Consider the following 20,316-nt stretch of genomic DNA (forward strand, 5'->3'; position numbering starts at 1 on the left):
TAAATAAATATATGCCAGAAATTTAATAAAATAGATGTATTACTCCAATTTTTATAAGAGACAGTGTTACCAAAACTCACAGTATATATAAACTACATTGGCCTGTATTGATTAAATAAATTGAATCAATAATCAATAAGCTTCCAAAACAGAAAGCATCAGGTCCAGGAGAGCTCTTTGGTGAATTACATAAAATATTAAAGGAAGAAATTATTTGCTATTCCTTTCAGAAACTTGAGGCAGATAGAATGCTTCCTAACTTATGCTATGAGCCAGCATTATCCTAATACCAAAACCAGAGGGAGACATTACAAAATGGAAAAGCTATAGATCAATATCTCACATGAACATAGATGCAAATATCCTTAAAAATAATAGAAAATTGAATACAATACTTTATAAAAGAATTATAAAGCACAACAAAGTGGGATTTATTTCAGGTATAAAAGGATAGCTCAGCATTCAAAAATCAATTTATGTAATTCATCACATCAACAAGCTAAAGAAGAAAAATCACATAATTATATCCATTGATGCAGAAAAAGTATTTGACAAAGTCCAACACCCATTCATAATCAAAAAAAAAAAATCTGTAGCAAACTGGGAATAAAGGAGAAGTCTCTGAACTTGATAAGAACTCTATAAAACGTACACAGCTGGCATCATACTTAATGTGAGAAACTAGATGCTTTTCCAAGAAGGTCTGAAAAAAGGCAGGTATGTGTGTTTTCACACAATATTTAACATCTTATTAGAATCCTTAGATGATGTAATAAGACAATAAAAGGAAATATAAAGCATACAGATTAAAAAGGAAGAAATAAAATGGCCTTGGTTCAAAAGATTATTGTCTATATTAAAAACCTAAATAAAAAAAAGATATTCCTTGAATTAATAAGAAATTATAGCAAGTTTTCAGAATATGATATTTATATACAAAAGTCAATTCCTTTTGGCCTGACCTGTGGTGGCGCAGTGGATAAAACGTCAGCCTGGAAATGCTGAGGTCGCCGGTTTGAAACCCTGGGCTTGCCTGGTCAAGGCACATATGGGATGCTTCCAGCTCCTCCCCCCTTCTCTCTCTGTCTCTTCTCTCTCTCTCTCCCTCTCTGTCTTTCCCTCTCCTCTCTAAAATGAATAAATAAAAAAAATTTTAAAAAGTCAATTCCTTTTTCTATACCAGCTACAAAAAAATGGTATTTGAAAATAAAAACACAATATCATTTGCACTATTACCAAAAAATAATATATGCTTTGTTATATATCTAAGAAAACATGTATATAATCTATATGAGGGAAATTATAATATTATGATGTATGAAATCAAAGATCTAAATAAATATAAAAATAATCTAAGCACATGCATAAAAGGACCCAGTATTGTTAAGATGCCAATTTTTCCAATCCTGATATATAGCTTTAACACAATACCAGTCAATATTCCAGCAAATTATGTTGTATTAACAAACTGATTATAAAGTTTATAAGGAGAGAGAAAAGTCAACACAAGATTGAGAAGAATCAAGTCAGAGAACTGACTTTATCTGATTTCAGGACTTACAATAAAGTTGTAGTAATGAAAGCAATATGATATTGGCAAGAAGATGGACAATAGATCAATGAAAGAGAATGTAGAAAGCAGAAATAAATACACAGATTTATATTGTCTGTTGATTATCTACAAAGGTTCAAAAGCAGTTCAGTGGAGAATATCTTGTGAATAAATGGTTCTGAAACAATTGAATATCTGTATGACCCTTCACCATAAGGAAAAATTAACACTAAAAGGTTTATAAACTAAATATAAACCTAAAACTATAAATCTTTTATAAGAAAACAGAATGAAATATTTATGATCTTGAGTTAGGCAAAAATTTCTTAGACAAGAAACCAAAACAATGCATAAAAGAAAAAAAATGTTATATTGAAATTCTCAAATTTAGGAATATATGCTCTGTAAGGTATTTTTCCCGCCGAGAAGGAAGGAAGGGGGCTGGAACCAGAAAGTGTGGAATAGCGAAGGCTTTATTTAGGACAGCGCATCCTGCATCCCATCCGACGAGGTTCACTGGCCTCGAGGAAAGATGGAGGCCAAGGAAGTCGCAAAGGGTGACCTGCATGGGAGATATTTAAAGGGTCCCTAGGGTGGTTGAGCTAATATGACGTGGTAAAATCTCACTGGCTGGCAGATGGTTGCTGTTTTCCAAAGGACTCCTGGGAAGATTCTTTTGGTGTGCTTGGTTGTGGGCATCCTAGCCAAAGTTCCCGGGCCTGACCTTTCTCCATTATCTACCAACCTTACATTCTGACCTTTTGTGTTAAATAGAATAGGAGCACCATTTATTCATCTGGCTACTTCCTGCTGATTAGGGGTATTTTGTGGAGGGGGAGATCGGAAGGTGGTGGCTTGGAGGGGTGTCAGGAGGAACATCTGTTTGGCCTTGACTGGAGAAACTTTGCAGATGCGGTCCTGTAAGGATTTTAAAAAAAAAGAGGAATAATAGGAGGATTTGCAGGGTCCAGCCTTTTGGTGAACTGGAGATGGATGGAGTCCAGTGGTTCTGACTGCCAGTAGTCCTGTAAGGAGGCAAGCTTGAGGCAAAACTGCATATCAGGAGTGGCATAAAAGGGGAAAGAAAAGGGTTCCAACCATTCCCATAACCGAGACCTGTGAGGGAACTAGAGGTCCAGAGTGTGCTGGCAAAACAGAGAAGGTAGTCCCCATGTCCACAAGAAATGAGATGGACTTACCCACTAGTTGTAGCATACCCTGGGTTCTTCGAGTCCAGGCCATGTCCTAGGAGTTTGAGTGATGCACCTACCTGGCTGGATTGGCCTTCCCATTTGGGCAGCTTGTCCTCCACATAGAGGTGCCGAGGAAAAGCCTGCTGCCCAAAGGGGCAATTGCTCTGCCAGTGACTGGGCTGTGCAGTCAGGGCAGGGCTCAGTGAGCAGCCACGGGAAGGGGCCCTGCTGGGACCAATGATTCTGCTTGCCACACTTAAAGCAAGCTGCTGGTGTCTCTGCTGGTCTCAGGGTTGCCACAAGAGTTTGGGTTTGGAGCATTACCTTCTGCTGCATGCAGGCCTGACAAACAACCTTGGCCTGTTATTACTAGTTGGGACAATTAAAAACTTTAAATGCTGTGTTCACAGGTTCCGGATAGGAGTTTGGGGGTTGAGAATAAGAGAAGGGGGGCTCGTGAGAAGCCTGGCACCCAGAGCCGGCAGGAAACACTGGAGCCAGAGGCAGGACAGGGCAAGAACTTTCTTCAAGAAAATTGGGGTTGGGCCTTGGGGTCCTGGTGTAAGAGCCAATAGTAGGTGGAGAAAGGCCTAATGGAGGAGGGACTTAAGAACACAGTGGAGAAGGGAGGGGCCCCTGGCCAGCAGGGGAGAAGAAAGAGAATGGTAGTGGTGAATAAGAAACAGGATTTTGCAAAGGGAGGGGATTTTGGGAGCGAAGAGGTCCAAGCATAAAGAGGTCCACAGAGGGACCAGAGAGAGGTCCGAGAGAGAGAGAGAGAGAGAGAGAGAGAGAGAGAGAGAGGGAGAGAGGCGCCCCCGGGGGTCAGGCAGGAGAGAAAGAGAGTTCATAGTCTTTGGAGTAAGAAAGATCAGGAGTGGAGGTTTTAGGTGAGGTTTCTCTGGCCAGAAAAAGGCCTGCGCGGTTGAAGAAAATTGTGCTCTTGGAAGAGGCGGCACAGATATTAAGGACAGGTGCACAAATGATTAGAAGCCGTGAATGTAAGGGATCTCCAACCAGCTCCCAGCTTTTTTGGTGATAGTTAAATAGGTGAGGGTGTTAACACTGAAAGTCCTTTCAAGAGGCTAATTCAGTGGGTTCTGTGGCCTGGCCACAGTGGAGAAGAAGAACAGTTTCTTCTTCTTTAAGGATGGAGATTCCTGTGCCCCCATGGCTTCCCTCAGTCCTCGGAGTGGTCAGATTTGAGTATCAGCGTCCTAAAACTCAAGCTCTAGCAATGGATGGATAAGGTAAAGTGGATGTGTTCGGAATGTCTCCATGAGCACATGCACTCTGAACAAAAAGACTTCCTTGACGTAGCTATGGTTTTGGACAGGGAGTCTCGGCAGAAATAACTGAGGGGAAGGCTGGAGGCAGGGGACTTACCACACCGTGCACCGAAGTGGGTGGAAGGTCGGAGATACTGGTTCTTTCTCAGAGGGGACTGGAAGAGGAGCTGTCCTTGCGGACTTTAACTCCTCCCAGGTTTCAGCACCAAAATATAAGGTATTTTTCCCTGCCGAGAAGGAAGGAAGGAGCCGGAGCCACAAACTGTGGAATAACAAAAGGCTTTATTTAGTACAACAGTACAGTGCATCTCACATCCTGCATCCTGCCCGATGTGGTTCCCTGGCCCCGAGGAAAGATGGAGGCCAGGGAAGTCGCAAGGGGTGAACTGCATGGGAGATATTTAAAGGGTCCTTAGGGTGGTGGAGCTAAAATGACATGGTGAAATCTCACGGGCTGGCAGACGGTCACTGTTTTCCAAAGGGTTCCTGGGAAATTTCTTTTGGCGTGTTTGGTTGTGGATGATCCTAGCCAAAGTTCCCGGGCCTGACCTTTCCCCGTTATCCACCGACCTTACATGCTCATTGTAAGACACTATTAGAAAAATAAAAAGACAAATTCGAGAATGAGAAAAAAGTATTTGGGAAGTACATATTTAAGTTCAAACTTGTATCCAGGAAGGAAACAGTTCAATGAAAATGGTCAAACTATCTGAACAGATGCTACACCAAAGATATGCAAGAGAAAAACAAGCACATCAAATGACATTTTAGACTATTTACCATGTCTTGACTGCTCTATTATGAGACACTTCTAACAAGTTAGTATTTTTAATGTTATAATTACTTATTTAAAATAAAACATAATTTTTATTATTTCAAATAATATTTAATAATAAATGTGACAATTTCTTTGAAGTTAGCCAGCCAGTAACAATGGCCTTAACAGTGGCTATTTAACCCATATATTCATACAAGGCTCTTTTCTAAGTACTCTTTGTGAAATTTGCCATTTAATCCTCATAGCAAATTATAAAGGAGGCATTTTATTTATTTGTTTGTTTGTTTATTATTAGAGAAGAGGAGAGGAGATAGTGAGGCAGACTCCCATATGCACCCCAACTGGGATCTACCCAGCAAACCCATCTGGGGCAGATGTTGGAATACCAAGCTGTTGTTAGTGCCTGAGGCTGATGCATTCAGACCACTTCAGCTATCCTGAGTGCCCAGGACCATGCTTGAACCAATTGAGCTACAAACTGTGGGAGGGAAAGAGGGAAAGAAGGAGAAGGAATGGGACAAAAGCAGATGGTCACTTCTCCTGTGTCCTCTAACCAGGAATCAAACTCTGGACATCCACAGACTGAGCTGCTGCTTTATCCACTGAGTCACTGGACTGGGCCAGAAGGAGGCATTTTAAAAGTACAGTTTATTAAAATTCAGTTTGACTCAGTTGATAAAATTTCAGATGGTACTGAGATTTTATTCTGTACTCACCTGATTCTAAAGTTCATGCTTTACACCATTAATCCCACTATTCTTTGTTCCTTCTTTTATAAAAATAAAATATTTTTTCTATTTTTAGTATGAATAAAGTATGGTGCTAAGTAGTAGATAATAGAAGGCTATCTTTGTTTTCCATCCATTGATGTTATAAAAGTTTTGCTATTAATTACTTTCTTTTATTATTACTACTAATACTACTACATTTAATAGATTATAGAGAACTTAATGAGCATTACGAAGTAAAACTAATTGGTTACTGATAGGTCATTATCCCTTCAGCCAAAGGTACAAATTCAACTTCACTTGCAAGGGCAAATGCTTTTGAAATATAGAATGAAAAGTGTCAAAATGTTATTGTGACTATTCTAAGCTTAAACTGCAGTCCTTAAAATAGTATCTGGATTTTCATGATTGCTCTTTTGTTATCCTTCCTGACCCCTTTCATAGTTTTTTTTTTATTAGATCAGCCCCAGAAGTATTCCATGCTGATTAAAAATCAAGACACTTTATTTTTATAATAGTAGTTCATTTTAATTTTACAACCAAAAAAGATTGAATGAATAAAAATATTATCAGCAAAAAACGTGTCATCAGAGAATAATGCTTTACAAATCTGAGCTTACTGTCAAACCACAAACAAAGAAATTTCTAAGTGGCTCATATCCTGGCCATAGACTTATATGCTTTGAAATTTAATTATGTGTTATGCAGAATTACTGTCTTCAAATTTCTTCATGTCTTGAAGACCTTGGCTTGTACACTCTTTCATTAACAAATGAGACAAAATAATCCTAAATGACTAGGAGTGCTTTCTGATATATATGACAAATATGTGAATGATAAAAAAAAAAAAAAAAATCTGTTCAAATCAAGTTTTACACAGCTATTGGTCCTGAAGGCTTGAAGCCAGAGTCAAATTCAGATCTCATTGTTGAGCAATGAAAATCAAGTTTGTATGAATTGCAGGGAGTCTGTCCTCTTTAATTTAAATTTAGGATGTCTTAAACTTTCTAGGCTCTGTAACCACTGTATTGAGAGTTTCTCTACATGTGCTAGTGAAGCTGCAGCTTTCCTTTTCCTGACATCTCATGCACCACTGTGTGGACACAATCCATGTACATTCTTAACTTTTTTTTTGCCCAGAAGGTAAATTCAACAATGTTATCTTTGGAAGGTTGAATATTGTCATGAAAACAAGTAAGATCCAATGCCAGACTGCCTGAGGTAACAATACAGGTGTTACTGTGTAACTGTGAAAATTAACATATTCTCAAATGATTATTTCCCCATATGCAAAATTAAAGTAGTTTTAACATTTAATGATAAGATTTTTGTGAAGAGATATATAAGTTACTATTTATACAGTAAGATGCTTAGAAGTAGGTTATTAATATGGCTGTGGAGGTTTTAAAGTATGTCCTAACACAGGAATAGTTAAGAACCATGTAATCTCACTCATATATGAGATTTAAAGATGAAAATAACAAATGAAAAAACAATTTAAGAAAACCCCAAAAACTCATATATAGACAATAGTATGACAGTTACCAGAATGAAGGGGAACGGGAGGTAATAAAGAGTGAAGGGGGTTAAATATAAATTTATATATATAATATATGGTGACAAAAGGAGATTTGACGTTGGGTGGTCAACACACAATGCAATATGCACATCATGTATTGTACAAATGTTCAATTGAAACCTATATGATCTTATTAGCTAATTCACCCAAATAAATTTAATAAAAAGAAGAAAAGTGTACTCAAATTATTTGATAATTTGTTGACAAATGTAAAGAGCCTAGTTTCTCTACCCCTGAATATAGCCAGACTCATAACTTGTTCTAGTGAACAGGGTTGTAGAAATGACAAGTTCTGGTTTCTTATGCTAGGTGATTCAAGAGACACTGTAGTTTTACCTTTGTCTCTTTGGATCACTTGTCCTCTGGAAAGCCAGCTCTGTGTTATGTGGACACTTAAGCAGCCCTTTTGAGGGATCCAAATGTCGGGGAACTAAGACCTCCTGTCAGCAACCAATAAGGAACTGAGGCAGCCTGCCAGTATTCTAATAGGAGTAAGCCCTACACACACCCAGCCGAGCTCTTTATGAACTTCTGATTGACATAAAATGTGAGACAAATAAAGTTTATTGTGTTAAGCAACCCAGTTTTGGGGGTCATTTGTTATGCCATCAATAGATAATTAATTCAATACCTTTGCTATTTTTGATTTTATATTTCTTCTTACATTTCTTAAATAAGCCAATTAGTTCATGGCTACAACACAAAGAAAATTCGGGTGACTTAATTGGTAAAGTCTACTAAACTTTATAAAATAATTAAAATCAATTTTTCATAGACTATTCAAAAAATAAAATTAAAGGAGATAAAAATAGTTCTTGTAATAAATGATACAATAATAATTTCTATTTTTACTGTAATACTAACAGAAGGCATCACAAAAATAAAAGAGAAGTTCAGGCCAATATTCTTATGAATGTACATTAAAAATATTTTTTAAGTAGAAAACTAAACCCAGGCATCTGCCAAAAATTGGTTTATAAAATCTTACCAAATGTGATTTATCTCAAGAATAAAAGATTGGCTTAACATACCCAAATAAATCAATCTATTGTACCATCTAAACACAACAAAGCAAGCAAATAAACAAACAAAAAGCACATGACTATTTCAAGATATGAAGAAAAAGCACCAAAGAAAAATAATGCCCTTTCAAGATTAACACAACAAAAAATTGTGAATAGAAAGGGACTCACTCAACCTGAATAGGAGTATCTAACAAAACAAACAAACAAAACAATTCACAGCTAAGATGATACTAAATGGTTGAACGTTTTTTTTCATAAGATCAGGAAGACTACAAGGATTCAGGCTTTCCTGCCATTTCTATCCAACATTGTATTGGAGGTTGTAGCAAAGTAGTAAGGCAAAAAAATAAAAGAACTCCAGATAAGAAAAAAATTAAAACTAACTTCTTCCACTAAAAATATCATATTGTATAAAAAACATTATAAGAATTCACTAAAATGATCTGTTAAATCTAATAAAGAAATTCCGCAGGATTACAAGATATAAAACTGGCCCTGGCCAGTTGGTTCAGTGGTAGAGCATCAGTCTGGGGTGTAGATGTCTCAGGTTTGATTCCTGGTCAGGGCACACAGGAGAAGTGACTATCTATTGCTCCACCCACCCCATTGTCTCTTTGTATCTTTCTCTTCCTCTCCTGCAGCCGTAGCTTGGTTGGAACAAGATGGCCTCGTGCACTGAGAATGGCTTTCCGAGGCCTAGCTTGAGGCATTAAAATAGCTCAGTTGCTGAGCAACTGCACCAGATGGGCAGAGCATCATCCCATATGGGGCTTGCTGGGTATATCCTGGTGGGAACACATGTGTGTGTATGTCTCTCTGCCTCCCTGCTTCTCATTCAAGGGAAAAAAGATAGAAAATTAATATGCAAATATCAATTATATTTATACCCATTCACATATAATAGCGTGAAAATGAAGGTGAATCAATTTGATTCATAATAATCACGTACAGTAATAAATTAAAATATATTTTATAAAATAAGTATAAGCTTTTAACTCTGAAAACCACAAAACACTATTTTAAGATATTAATGGAGAGCTAAGTAGGTGATTAAACATTCAATTTTGAATATGGACAAATTTGAATGACTCACATTTTATTTCAAAATTTTCTTAAATAATAAAATTAGTTACTATTTACATAAACTTAGACAGTGTAATCCTAGCATAAGGATAAACATAGATTTGAGAGTCTATCAGGGGTCTCAAACTTGTGGCCCGCGGGCTGCATGTGGCCCCGCCAAACAATTTTGTGCGGCCCGCAGACTAATCCACGGGCTTACTTAATTTTATCCAAAATATTTTGAACTTTGTGGATTAGTCTGCGGGCCGCACAAAATTGTTCGGCGGGCCGCATGCAGCCCGTGGGCCACGAGTTTGAGACCCCTGGCTGAATCACTTACTTGCATTACTAATTTTTTAACCACAAGAACAAGACAATTTTGTGGTAAAAACAATAATACTTTAAAAAATGATGCTTGATAACTGGATAGCTACATGACAAAGAAGGAAATTAGACTGGCACCTTCTACCACACTCAAAAAAATAACTCAAAATTGATCACAGACTACATGTAATTGCTAAAAAAGTAAAATCCTTAGAAGACATAAGAAAATAATTGCAATTTTTCATTAGCAGTTGTCTTAGATATGACATAAGTAATAAAAGAAAATAAATATATAAATTGAATTGATCAAAATATAAAAATTTTAGTGGTAGAGCGTCAGCCTGGCATGCAAGAGTCCCAGGTTCGATTTCCGGCCAGGGCACACAGGAGAAGCGCCCATCTGCTTCTCCACCCCTCCCCCTCCCCTTCCTCTCTGTCTCTCTCTTCCCCTCTTGCAGTGAGGCTCAATCGGAGCAAAGTTTCCCTGGGTGTTGAGGATGGCTCTATGGCCCCTGCCTCAGGAGCTAGAATTGCTCTGATTGCGGCAGAGCGACGTCCCAAGATGGGCAGAGCATCGCCCCCTGGTGGGCGTGCTGGGTGGATCCCAGTCAGGCGCATGCGGGAGTCTGTCTGACTGCCACCCCGTTCCCAACTTCGGAAAAATACAAAAAAAAAAAAAATTAGAACTCATTTTCATGCACCAACAATGAACTGTCATAAAGGGAACTAAAAAAATATTTACAATGGCATGAAAAAAAATCTTAGATTAAATTTAAACAAGGATGTAAAATGTATTTGAAAAATTATAAGACACTGAAAAAGAAGTTAGAGAAGTAGAAATAAGTGAAAGAATATATCATTTTATGGCCAGGAATAATTAACATGATTAAATTGTCCATACTTCCCAAAGACACATTCAATGCAATTTCTATCAAAAAGGAAATGGCATATTTTACATAACTAGAACAAATTCATCACAATTTTAAAGGGGAATCACCAAAGACCCCAAATAGCCTCAGCAATCTTGAGAAAGAACAAAGTTGAGGGTATAACACTACCTGATATCAAAGTATAGTAATCAAAACAGCATGGTGTAACATAAAAACAAACATACAGATCAATGGAACAGTATAAACCTACTTTTACTATATGGTCAATAAATATTTGACAAAGATCGGTAGGACATACACAGAGTTACAGACCTTGTATTCAATAAATGGTGTTGAGAAAACTGGACAGGCACAGGCAAAAGAAAAATCTAGGCTCCTTCCCTATACCATACACAAGAATTAACTCAAAATGGACTCAAGTCTTAAAGGTAAGACTTAAAACCATAAATTTCTAGATGAAAACATAGGCAGTACAATCGCAGATATTTGTCTCAGTAATGTATTTTTTCTGAAATATTTTTTGCTGCTTGGTGTAGTGAGGTCACTGATTTTGCCTGGAAGTGAATTCACGCCTAACCAGGCAGTGGAGCAATGCATAGAAGGTCAGACTGGGACGCAAAGGACTCAGGTTCGAAACCCCGAAGTTTCCAGCTTGAGCTTTGCTCATCTGGATTGAGCAAGGCTCAGCAGCTTGAGCAAGGGGTCACTCGGTCTGCTGTAGCTCCCATGTCAAGGCACATATAAGAAGTCAATCAATGAACAAGTAAGGTACTGCAGCAAAGATTGATGCTTCTCATCTCTCTTCCTTTCTGTCTGTTTGTCTCTATCTGTACCTCTCTTTGTCTCAGTCACCAAAAAAAAAGAAGAAGAAGAAGAGAAGGAAGGGAATTCACTGCTCTTGTCTGAAAAAACCTTCTGGGTAGAAGACCCAGGGTTGATCTCATAATCTGACAATAGAGCCGAACTCAACTTGGACCCTGGTAAACAAGCAACAACATTATAAAACAGCCCCTTCCCAGCTAACTTCACTGGACACATTGGCAGAGACTAGATGTTCTCATGTTTTTTCAGCATCAGGAGGCCACAGCCTCAAAAGACAAAGAAGTGATAGTATGTTTTGCCAAGGCTGCCGATGGTCTGGGCTCAGGCCAGACACCTGGGGCCCTTTTCAGGGTGGGACCCACAAGTAACATAAGGGGACCCAGGGTGGTTTTGTTCAGGCCGAGCCACCACTCTAATCCCACCTGAGCAGCCCTATGTCCCGTGTGTGTGTGTGTTTGTTTGAGTGTGTGTGTGTGAGTGTGTGTGTGTGCGTGCTCAAAAGGTTCGTGTGGGGAAGTTCTGCCACAATCAGAAACAGGCTGAGGAGAGTTCAGAGGTGGGTCTGTCACATTCAAACAGGGCTGTTTGTGCTTGATGGATTGACTTGGAGTGTGGGTGATGCCCTCTGCCAGAAGTTCATCCTGAACGCTGATGGTGAATCTTATTCATTTATTTTTTTACAGAGACAGAGAAAGATAGTCAGAGAGAAGGACAGATAGGGACAGACAGACAGGAATGGAGAGAAGTGAGAATTATCAATCATCAGTTTTTTGTTAAGACACCTTAGTTGTTCATTGATTGCTTTTTCATATGTGCCTTGACCGTAGGCCTAAAACAAACTGAGTGACACCTTGTTCGACCAGCGATCTTGGGTCCAACCTGGTGAGCTTTGCTCAAACAAGATGAGACCGCGCTGAAACGGGCGAACTTGGGGTCTCGAACCTGGGTCCTCCCCATCCCAGCTCGACACTCTATCCACTGCACCACTCACTGCCTGGTTAGGCGGGAGGAGAATCTTATTTCACCTGGGAGGTGGTCTGTGCAGACACAGGCCTGGGCTTGATCCAGGAGCAGAAGGTCTAGTGGGCAGAAGCAGCAGTGGCTAGAACAGGGCAGGGATTGAATCTCCAGACTCACTGCTGGTCATTGCAGAGCTGAACCCGCAACATGGAAGAGCAGCAGGCTGCTAATGGAGACCCCCACCCATTTTCACCAGTTATGGGCAATTGAGCCGCAGCACCAAGGTCCAGAGCAGGCTCAAAGTGAGTGTGGCCACTTGGGGGTTTGGGGACCTAGGGCCCCTGGATGGCCAGAGAAGTACTTCTCCCCGGAAGCAACACAGTATCCCACCACAGCACATAGTTTCAGACATGATATTGGGAGCATGATGCCCAAGTGGAAGAAACTGGCCAGGAGGACCTGGCAGCCAAGGAGGCAGAACCCACAGGTGTGATTGTGGGGGAGGTGGGGTGTGGTGGGGGGTGGGGATGTATGTGAACTGATGAGGAGGGGTCAGTGCCAGACACACAGGGAGCACCCCAAGAGGCTGAACAGGAGCAGACAGGACTCAGACTGACCTTCTGCTGGACTGTGGGCCAGTAGGACATCCTGTGGTGGGTCCTATGCTGTGGCTTCTGAGGAAGGCTCTGGCTGTGCTCTGTCTTTGGGGAACACATGGGAATGCATGTTGGGGATCTTTTATCCTCTCACAGCTCCAGCACCAGCCCAGGAGACAGAGCCAGCAGCTTCCACCTCTTCAGAAGAGCCAGACGCAGGAAAGGGCCTGTAGGCCGTTCCAGACCTGGAGGGGTGTCGCCTCCAGTAGTCACTCCAGCTGCAGCTCTGGAGTCAGGTGGCCTGTGCAGCATCTGCCCAGTTACCCGAGGCCCTGCCTCCGCTGACTGAAGAGCCCTCTGCAGAACCTGCCCTGGTTCCTGCCACAGAGCACCTGCTTCTCGACCAGATACCAGGTCAGCTCAGGAGCTTGCTGCTCTCGAACCCGCGCTCCTCTCATCAAAAGAACTGGTTTTGCCCTGGTCGGTTGGCTCAGCAGTAGAGCGTCGGCCTAGCGTGCGGAGGACCCGGGTTCGATTCCCGGCCAGGGCACACAGGAGAAGCGCCCATCTGCTTCTCCACCCCTCCCCCTCTCCTTCCTCTCTGTCTCTCTCTTCCCCTCCCGCAGCCAAGGCTCCATTGGAGCAAAGATGGCCTGGGCGCTGGGGTTGGCTCTGTGGCCTCTGCCTCAGGCGCTAGAGTGGCTCTGGTCACAACATGGCGACGCCCAGGATGGGCAGAGCATCTCCCCCTGGTGGGCAGAGCGTCACCCCTGGTGGGCGTGCTGGGTGGATCCCGGTTGGGCGCATGCGGGAGTCTGTCTGACTGTCTCTCCCTGTTTCCAGCTTCAGAAAAATGAAAAAAGAAAAAGAAAAAATAAAAAAAAAGAATTGGTTTTATCCCCACTCTGTGACCATTCTCTTCACTTTTCTTTCATTGTGATGTTTTCCTTTCCTCCTCGGAAATAGGAACTGCACCAAATATTTTAAAATCCTGTACAAATTAGAACAAGAAAAGTGAAAAATGAGTAATGATCCAGGTTCCACCACAGGGAACTTTGGAAATTCTGATGCGGAGTCACAGAAAATGCCAGCAACTCTGACTGGCAGCGTCCACCCCAAGAGAAATAAGGGTTTGGAAGAACACATGCCCAGGAATCCTACCTGCCAGACACCCACAGGTGCACACGCTCACACATGTGAACACACACAGGCACCCACCAGTGCACACATGGGTGCGAGAAAACAGAAGCACACACGTGCACATGCCAACACTGTGTGCAGAATCCTGGAAAGAACAGGCATGGTGAGCCCCCCGTATCAGGGCTCTCCTCCCGGGAAGGACTTTGTTCTTTATTTGTTTCTGAATTCCTTTAGAATTCAGTATGGTACTATAACTAACCTTTATTTTCCTTGTCATAAATTCTTTAACAATAAAAACTAAATAATGTACATTATAGATGAGTGATACACAGATAACACTGGATATATAACTTTAATATTTAGAACTATCACAGTCACACATGCATTATAACAAATTAGACATCACATCAAGGAGAAGGTCAGAGATTGATGTCTCCACCCCACAGGTGAGCATCATGAGAGGCTTGGTTGGTATCTCTCAGTGTCCGCCCTTCTCACTCGGTCTGTTTTGTCTATGTTACACTCAGACTGATTTTCATATATGACTTTCTGCCGGCTGAAATCACATGGTGGTGCTCTAAGAGGTAGGATCACGGATTCAGATGATGGGCCACATGTCTCATGTGAGAGGACCCCTGAGCTCTTTTTCTGTCAACATGTGTAGACCCCTGCCCCAACTCTAGCTGCTGTCAAGCTTCCATCATCCGTGTGGACCAGGATTGGTGGGTCCCATCACTGTCCATGAACAGTTTTGTTTTTCTCAATTCCTGGCTATTTCATCAGTGCTCTGATGGGCAGTCTTGAATATAGATCTTTGAGAAGTTTTGCAAAAATTCCATTGGGATAACACCCTAGGGCAGTGGTAGTCACCCTGGTCCGTACTGCTCACTTGTGGGTGTTCCAGCTTTCATATGGGCAGTAGTGGAGCAACCAAAGTATAAATAAAAAGATATATTTAACTATAGTAAGTGGTTTTATAAAGATTTATTCTGCCAAAATTAGCAAAAATTTCTCTGTACTGGCAATAGCTGACATAATTTCCACAGTTAAATAGGAAATTTAAACCAGAGAATATACTGTCAGTAAAGATGAAAATAGATCATTATAACATCTGAATGTGTTTTAAAAAAATGATATCAGGGGTTGGACCAGGGTTCCAACAGGCTCGCTCCTTCTGGTAGATAACATCCAGGCCAGGAGCTGCCGTGGGTGGGGGTGAGGGTGGGGGGAAGCGGAGTGTGGGCGCATGAGAAAATGCATTTCCAGTCATAACACAGGGATCACAACAAACACAACCACCACAGAGGCATTATGGCATTACCTCTCCTATCAGCCTAGCAGCCCCTGAGGAGACACACTGCCTGCTTTCACAGAAACTAATTGAGACTGAAGCCCTTTGGAATATTTGAAGAAGAAAAAGAATTGCAGCATAGGATTTTAATTTTCAGATCGTTAAATAACCTGTTAAAAGTGTGGATACGAGAAATCAGTGTAAACGAGAATCTTCCACAATCTGAAATAGAAAAGGTTGGAGGAAAATTTTATGCATTTGGATCCTACAGCTTTGGAGAACACCAAAAGGTGCCGACACCGATGTGTTGTGTGTTGCACCAAGACATGTAGACCAAAGTGACTTTTTCACCTCTTTCTATATGATAAGGTGAAATTGCGGAAGTAAAAGATGTAAGAGCTGTTGTAGGAGCATTTGTTGCTGGTTATCAATCTGTGTTTTGATGGAATAGAGATTGTTATTTTATTTGCAAGATTAATACTGCAGGCGATTCCAGAAGACTTGGATTTACGAGGTGACAGTCTGCTAAAAATTTAGATATAAGATGGATAAGAAGTCATAACAGTTGCAGGGTAACCAATGAAATTTTACACTTAATACCCAACATTTACAACTTCAGGTTAACTCTGAGAGCTATCAAACTGAGGGCTGAATGCCACCACATCTATTCCAATATACTTATATTAGGATTCCTCAGTGGTGTTTCTGGGGCTTTGCTTTAATTTGAAAAATTATTAACACATTGTTGACCGCTCATGATTTAACTCCTGTTTGCACTTGCATTAGCCATTTCAACTTGTGAAATTCAGGGTAATCTAGGATTATTGTATTTGTGACTTTTCTCCCTGAGGGTGGAAATTTAAAAAAGAGGTTCTATATTCTCATGTGGACTTCCTATTTTTCACTCTCCTCCAGGTGTGAGACTGCAAAATCAAAGGTACGGTAAACAAAACAATCAGTATTGAGCCATCTAAACTTGAACTATCTTCTAACTGCTCGCAGTTTGAACATACATATCAAGAATATTGTAAAATCTTTCTTCATCGTGTTCAATCTAACTAGAACTTGTAAAGTGTGTATTTCAAAAAGAAAGTCCAGTGAAACCAGATACATTTACAAAACGTGTTACTTACCATTACATGTAGGTGATTGCTATACAGTATACCACACCAATAAAAATTACAAAAATATATAATATGTATAAAATATAATATGTAGCAGATATGCACAAAATTTCATTTAAATTCATTATAAATAAAATGTACTGACGTTTATTTAGATTGTTTCATTTTCATACCCAATTATGAAAAAATAGCTGGTGACATGAGATAACTTCTGCATAAAATTGCTGGTCAACAATGTGTTAAGTTGCATATTTACAGAGGAAACAAAGAGGGTTTGACTTAAAATTTATTTAGGATAATAGAAGTGTAAATTTTTCAAATGGTTTCAATTTTCTGCTTACTTTACAGCTGCTTATGATATAATCCTAATTTTCCGAAGAAAATGTTTTTTAACAAGAGTATGATATTATATTATTAAAAATTAATTTGAAGGAATGTTTCACATCTTTCATATTTATTTTATATAACAAATGAGTCCGTTATTCAGTCTTTTGGTTTTATTTTTCTTCAGATCACTAGCAATTATGTAAATTTGAAAGTACTGCTGAATATATGAAAGTATATGTGTTGGAAATACATGATACAATTCTCAAAAAACAGGTACCTTTTTAAGTACTGCATATACAACAATATAGCACATTGAAAATGCTAAAAAAAGGATATGCAAAGACACATGCACCCTCTTATTTATTGCAGCATCTTTCACATTGGCCAAGGCATGGAAACATTCAAAATGTCCCTTTACAGATAATTGGATAAAGAAGAAGTGATGCATATGTACAATGGAACACTACTTAGTCATAAGAAATAATGGCATATTGACATTTACGACAACATGGATGGACCTTGAGAACATTGTTCTGAGTGAAACAAGCAAATCAGGAAAAGCTAAGAACTATATGATTCCACACATAGGTAGGATAAAAAACTGGGACTTGTGGACATAATAAAAGTGAAGTAGATACTAGGGGGAGAGGGTGGGGTGGGAGGGTAAGGTGGAACAAATATATGGTGACAAAAAAATGATTTGAATTTTGGTGATGGACACACAACACAATCAACAGTTTAAATACAATGGAGATGTTCACCTGAAACCTATGTATTCTTATTGATCAATGTCACCCCATTACATTTAATTTCTAAGTAAAAAAATAAAATACTACAATTAAGAAAATTACCCTACCAATGTATTGCATATATCTAGTGCAAATATTTCTTTTAAACAGATGAACAAAGATATTCTTAAGAAAAAAAGTTGCCCTGGCAGGTTGGCTCAGTGGTAGAGCGTCGGCCGGGCATGCGGAAGTCCCGAGTTCGATTCCTGGCCAGGGCACACAGGAGAGGCGCCATCTGCTTCTCCACCCCTCCACCTCTCCTTCCTCTCTTTCTCCCTCTTCCCCTCCATTGGAGCAAAAGATGGCCCAGGCGCTGGGGATGGCTCCTTGGCCTCTGCCCCAGGCGCTAGAGTGGCTCTGGTCGCGGCAGAGTGACGCCCTGGATGGGCAAAGCATCGCCCCCTGGTGGGCATGCCGGGTGGATCCCGGTCGGGTGCATGCCGGAGTCTGTCTGACTGCCTTCCCGTTTCTAGCTTCAGAAAAATACAAAAAAAAAAAAAAAAAAAAAAAAAAGCTAAGTGACCTTGTTCCCAACAAATTGAGCTTGAACTACAAGAATACTAGAAGCATTTGGAAGTGAAATATGTAACAGTTGAGGTAATAATAAAAGAGGGTGATAAATAATTATCTTTTATTGTTTGAGATGAGATAAAAGTAGAAGTTTACAATAAGTCAGTGATAATTTAATGAATTTTGAAATTTTAAGAGAAACCATTTAAAAAAGATATAATCAAAATGACAATATAGATGGTCAAATAGAATATTAAATAAAATTTTATTAACATAAGAGCATACAAAAAAGAAGAAATGAAGAACACAGTAACATCAGCATAGGCAACCTCGGTAGAAATCTGAGAGGGTGTGTGTGACCCCTGAGGCAGCCACTGAGATCTGAGCAGACGGAGGCAGTCCCAAAATTGGTCCAAATGGGCACGCGGGCATGCGTGAGCCAAACCAGGGCAGCAGTGGTAGCAGAGGTAGACTGGAGCCAGCAGCACCTGAGCCCAAAAGCCCTGGGCAGCAACAGCAGCTTTGGCCTGGTAGAGAGACCGTAAAATGAGAGCTAAAATGTTTCAATAGAAAAACACTTGAAGTGAAGAAGTAGGCCACATCTAATACCATAACTAATCACTGAATTATACTATACTGAGCCAAACAAGTAGCCAGCAATAAAAGACAACAGAAAACGGATTTCAGGGGAACTTAAACTTTTAAAGTAACTTCTCCCAGGCCAAGAGTAGATAAAAGCAAGCATAGGAGTGCAGCTGATATTGACAACAATACCTGGACCCAGCAGAGGCAGCCACAAGATCTGGATAACTTGTAGCTCCAAAAAGGTTGATAAGAACCAGTCATAGGCAGTGACTTCCACTGACCTGCCCCAGGCCCCAACCAGAGAAGTCCAGGGCAACACAGACAAAATGGGAAGACAGAGAAGTGCAATTCAAACGACTCAGAAAAAGAGCTGTATGAGACGGATATAAGCAAACTTCCAGAGGCAGAGTTTAGAATAAAGATTATTAGAATGTGAAAGACCTTAGAACAACAGTGGATGGTCATAGTGAGCATATAAATAAAGAAATAACAAGTATTAAAAAGGACATTGGCCCTGGCCGGTTGGCTCAGTGGTAGAGCATCAGCCTGCTGTGCAGGAGTCCCAGGTTCGATTCCCAGCCAGGGCACACAGGAGAAGCTCCCATCTGCTTCTCCATCCCTCCCCCCTCCTTCCTCTCTGTCTCTCTCTTCCCCTCCTGCAGCCGAGGCTCCATTGGAGCAAAGATGACCCGGGCGCTAAGGATGGCTCTGTGACCTCTGCCTCAGGTGCTAGGATGGATCTGGATCCAACAGAGTGATGCCCTTGAGGGGCAGAGCATCGCCCCCTGGTGGGCATGCCAGGTGGATCCTGGTCGGGCACATGCAGGAGTCTGTCTGACTGCCTCCTTGTTTCCAGCTTCATAAAAATGAAAAACAAAATAAATAAATAAATAAAATTAAAAAAGGACATTGAAATAATAAAGAACTATTCAGAAATGACAAATACAATATGTGAAATGAACACTACACTAGAAGCAATTAAAAGCAGGCTGGATGAAGCAGAGGATCGAATCAGCAATTTAGAAGACAAGATAAATGAAAACACAGAGGCAGAGCAGCTAAAAGAAAAGAGAATGAAAAAATCTAAGGAAACTCTAAGAGAGCTCTGTGATAATCTAAAGAAAAACAACATCCGCATCATAGGAGTTCCTGAAGAAAAAGAGAAAGAACAACAGTTAGAAACCTTGTTCAATTAAATCATAGCCAAAAACTTCTCTAAATCAACATAGGAAAAAGTCAAACAAGTTAAAGAAGCACAGACAACTCCATTAAAGAGAAACACAGAGAAATATACACCAAGACACATCATAATTAAAATAGCAAAGCTAAGAATTAAAGAGAAAATATTAAAAGCTGCTAGAGAAAAAAAGGCTATCACCTACAAAGTAGCCCCCATAAGAATGATGTCTGACTTCTCAACTGAAACACTTGAGGCCAGTAGGGAATGGCAAGAAATATTCAAAGTAATGCAGAACAAGAACCTACAACCAAGAATACTTTATCCAACAAAGCTATCGTTTAAAATTGAAGGAGAAATAAAAAGCTTCCCAGGTCAAAAAAAAATCAAGGAATACATTACAACCAAACTAAGGCTGCAAGAAATGTTAAGGGGCCTGTTGTAAACAGAGTAAAGGGGGAAAAGAATACAGCAAAAGAGGAATATAGCTTTAAAGAATGAAATGGCAATAAACAACTACATAACAATAATAATCTTAACTGTAAATGGAATAAATGATCCAATCAAAAGACATAG

The 20,316-nt window shown here is 40.2% G+C and overlaps 1 non-coding gene and 1 pseudogene across 1 annotated transcript; both read left to right on the forward strand.

Moving 5' to 3' along the window:
• The first annotated feature begins 13,819 nt into the window (after positions 1-13,819).
• On the forward strand, positions 13,820-15,951 carry LOC136322266 (poly(A) polymerase alpha pseudogene; annotated as a pseudogene).
• A 3,123-nt stretch (positions 15,952-19,074) lies between these two features.
• TRNAS-GCU (transfer RNA serine (anticodon GCU)) lies at positions 19,075-19,150 on the forward strand. Its single transcript has one exon. It is a non-coding gene; the product is annotated as a tRNA-Ser (tRNA).
• The last annotated feature ends 1,166 nt before the right edge of the window (positions 19,151-20,316 follow it).

The sequence above is a fragment of the Saccopteryx bilineata genome, chromosome 2 (genome assembly GCF_036850765.1).
Source record: "Saccopteryx bilineata isolate mSacBil1 chromosome 2, mSacBil1_pri_phased_curated, whole genome shotgun sequence".
NCBI classification, from domain to species: Eukaryota; Metazoa; Chordata; class Mammalia; order Chiroptera; family Emballonuridae; genus Saccopteryx; species Saccopteryx bilineata.